Below are 3,174 nucleotides of genomic sequence, written 5' to 3'. Positions count from 1 at the left end.
AATTTTTAAAACAATTATTAAATGCTTTCTATGCCAATTCTATTATATAACTTATTTGTAAACGTACATATTAAAGAGATAGATGGATCTTGTGTTAAAAGTGCTGAATGTAGCTCTATGAAACATGTCATTCCATAATTGGCTCACGCCAGTGAAAACCATGCATCCTATTAAAAGCTCAGTGCGTTACAGATACAGTACATATCTACGGTAATAAAGTAGACAAACTGTTTCCTCACCTCTCCCTCCTCCCAGACCAGACCTGTAGGCCTGGCCACCGTGCATCCTCAGGCCCCAGTGGTGTCCCAGCCTGGCTCCATCCCCCTGGCCTCCTCCTCTCTGACCCAGCACTGAGGGATGGAGGACAGGGGGAGAGGGGTGAAGGGCAGGGGGAGAGGGATGGAGGGCAGGGGGAGAGGGGTTGAGGGCAGGGGGAGAGGGGAGAGGGGAGAGGGGTGGAGGGCAGGGCGAGAGGGGTGAGAGGGGTGGAGGGCAGGGGGAGAGGGGTGGAGGGCAGGGGGAGAGGGATGGAGGGCAGGGGGAGAGGGGTTGAGAGGGGTGAGGGGCAGGGGGAGAGGGATGGAGGGCAGGGGGAGAGGGGTGAGGGGCAGGGGGAGAGGGGTGGAGGGCAGGGGGAGAGGGGTTGAGAGGGGTGGAGGGCAGGGGGAGAGGGATGGAGGCCATGGGGAGAGGGGTGGAGGACAGGGGGAGAGGGGTGGAGGGCAGGTGGAGAGGGGTGAGGGGCAGGGGGAGAGGGATGGAGGCCATGGGGAGAGGGGTGGAGGGCAGGGGGAGAGGGGTGAGGGGCAGGGGGAGAGGGATGGAAGGCAGGGGGAGAGGGGTGGAGGACAGAGGGAGAGGGGTGGAGGGCAGGGGGAGAGGGGTGGAGGACAGGGGGAGAGGGGTGGAGGGCAGGGGGTGAGGGGCAGGGGGAGAGGGGGTGAGGGGCAGGGGGAGAGGGGTGGAGGGCAGGGGGAGAGGGGTGGAGGGCAGGGGGAGAGGGGTGAGGGGCAGGGGGAGAGGGATGGAAGGCAGGGGGAGAGGGATGGAGGGCAGGGGGAGAGGGGTGAGGGGCAGGGGGAGAGGGGTGGAGGGCAGGGGGAGAGGGGTTGAGAGGGGTGGAGGGCAGGGAGAGAGGGATGGAGGCCATGGGGAGAGGGGTGGAGGACAGGGGGAGAGGGGTGGAGGGCAGGTGGAGAGGGGTGAGGGGCAGGGGGAGAGGGATGGAGGCCATGGGGAGAGGGGTGGAGGGCAGGGGGAGAGGGGTGAGGGGCAGGGGGAGAGGGATGGAAGGCAGGGGGAGAGGGGTGGAGGACAGAGGGAGAGGGGTGGAGGGCAGGGGGAGAGGGGTGGAGGACAGGGGGAGAGGGGTGGAGGGCAGGGGGTGAGGGGCAGGGGGAGAGGGGGTGAGGGGCAGGGGGAGAGGGGTGGAGGGCAGGGGGAGAGGGGTGGAGGGCAGGGGGAGAGGGGTGAGGGGCAGGGGGAGAGGGATGGAAGGCAGGGGGAGAGGGATGGAGGGCAGGGGGAGAGGGGTGGAGGACAGGGGGAGAGGGGTGGAGGACAGGGGGAGAGGGGTGGAGGGCAGGGGGTGAGGGGCAGGGGGAGAGGGGGTGAGGGGCAGGGGGAGAGGGGTGGAGGGCAGGGGGAGAGGGGTGGAGGGCAGGGGGAGAGGGGTGAGGGGCAGGGGGAGAGGGATGGAAGGCAGGGGGAGAGGGATGGAGGGCAGGGGGAGAGGGGTGGAGGGCAGGGGGAGAGGGGTGGAGGACAGGGGGAGAGGGGTGGAGGGCAGGGGGTGAGGGGCAGGGGGAGAGGGGGTGAGGGGCAGGGGGAGAGGGGTGGAGGGCAGGGGGAGAGGGGTGGAGGGCAGGGGGAGAGGGGTGAGGGGCAGGGGGAGAGGGATGGAAGGCAGGGGGAGAGGGATGGAGGGCAGGGGGAGAGGGGTGAGGGGCAGGGGGAGAGGGGTGGAGGGCAGGGGGTGAGGGATGGAGGGCAGGGGGAGAGGGGTGGAGGGCAGGGGGTGAGGGGTGGAGGGCAGGGGGAGAGGGGTGGAGGACAGGGGGAGAGGGGTGGAGGACAGGGGGAGAGGGGTGGAGGACAGGGGGAGAGGGGTGGAGGGCAGGGGGAGAGGAGTGGAGGACAGGGGGAGAGGCAGAGAGGGGTGGACACAGAGTTAAGAGTGGAAACAAGCAATAGTTATTAAAACAATTTTTAAAATAATTATTAAATGCTTTCTATGCCAATTCTATTATATAACTTATTTGTAAACGTACATATTAAAGAGATAGATGGATCTTGTGTTAAGTGCTGTATGTAGCTCTATGAAACATGTCATTCCATAATTGGCTCACGCCAGTGAAAACCATGCATCCTATTAAAAGCTCAGTGCGTTACAGATACAGTACATATCTACGGTAATAAAGTAGACAAACTGTTTCCTCACCTCTCCCTCCTCCCAGACCAGACCTGTAGGCCTGGCCACCGTGCATCCTCAGGCCCCAGTGGTGTCCCAGCCTGGCTCCATCCCCCTGGCCTCCTCCTCTCTGACCCAGCACTGAGGGATGGAGGACAGGGGGAGAGGGGTGAAGGGCAGGGGGAGAGGGATGGAGGGCAGGGGGAGAGGGGTTGAGGGCAGGGGGAGAGGGGAGAGGGGTGGAGGGCAGGGGGAGAGGGGTGAGGGGCAGGGGGAGAGGGGTGGAGGGCAGGGGGAGAGGGATGGAGGGCAGGGGGAGAGGGGTTGAGGGCAGGGGGAGAGGGATGGAGGGCAGGGGGAGAGGGGTGAGGGGCAGGGGGAGAGGGGTGGAGGGCAGGGGGAGAGGGGTTGAGAGGGGTGGAGGGCAGGGGGAGAGGGATGGAGGCCATGGGGAGAGGGGTGGAGGACAGGGGGAGAGGGGTGGAGGGCAGGGGGAGAGGGGTGAGGGGCAGGGGGAGAGGGATGGAGGGCAGGGGGAGAGGGGTTGAGAGGGATGGAGGGCAGGGGGAGAGGGGTGGAGGGCAGGGGGAGAGGGGTGAAGGGCAGGGGGAGAGGGATGGAAGGCAGGGGGAGAGGGGTGAGGGGCAGGGGGAGAGGGGTGAGGGGCAGGGGGAGAGGGATGGAAGGCAGGGGGAGAGGGATGGAGGGCAGGGGGAGAGGGGTGGAGGACAGGGGGAGAGGGGTGGAGGACAGGGGGAGAGGGG

This window comes from Nansenia antarctica (assembly GCF_963989245.1).
Source record: "Nansenia antarctica genome assembly, chromosome: 10".
NCBI classification, from domain to species: domain Eukaryota; kingdom Metazoa; phylum Chordata; class Actinopteri; order Argentiniformes; family Microstomatidae; genus Nansenia; species Nansenia antarctica.
This window is presented reverse-complemented; position numbering follows the sequence as displayed.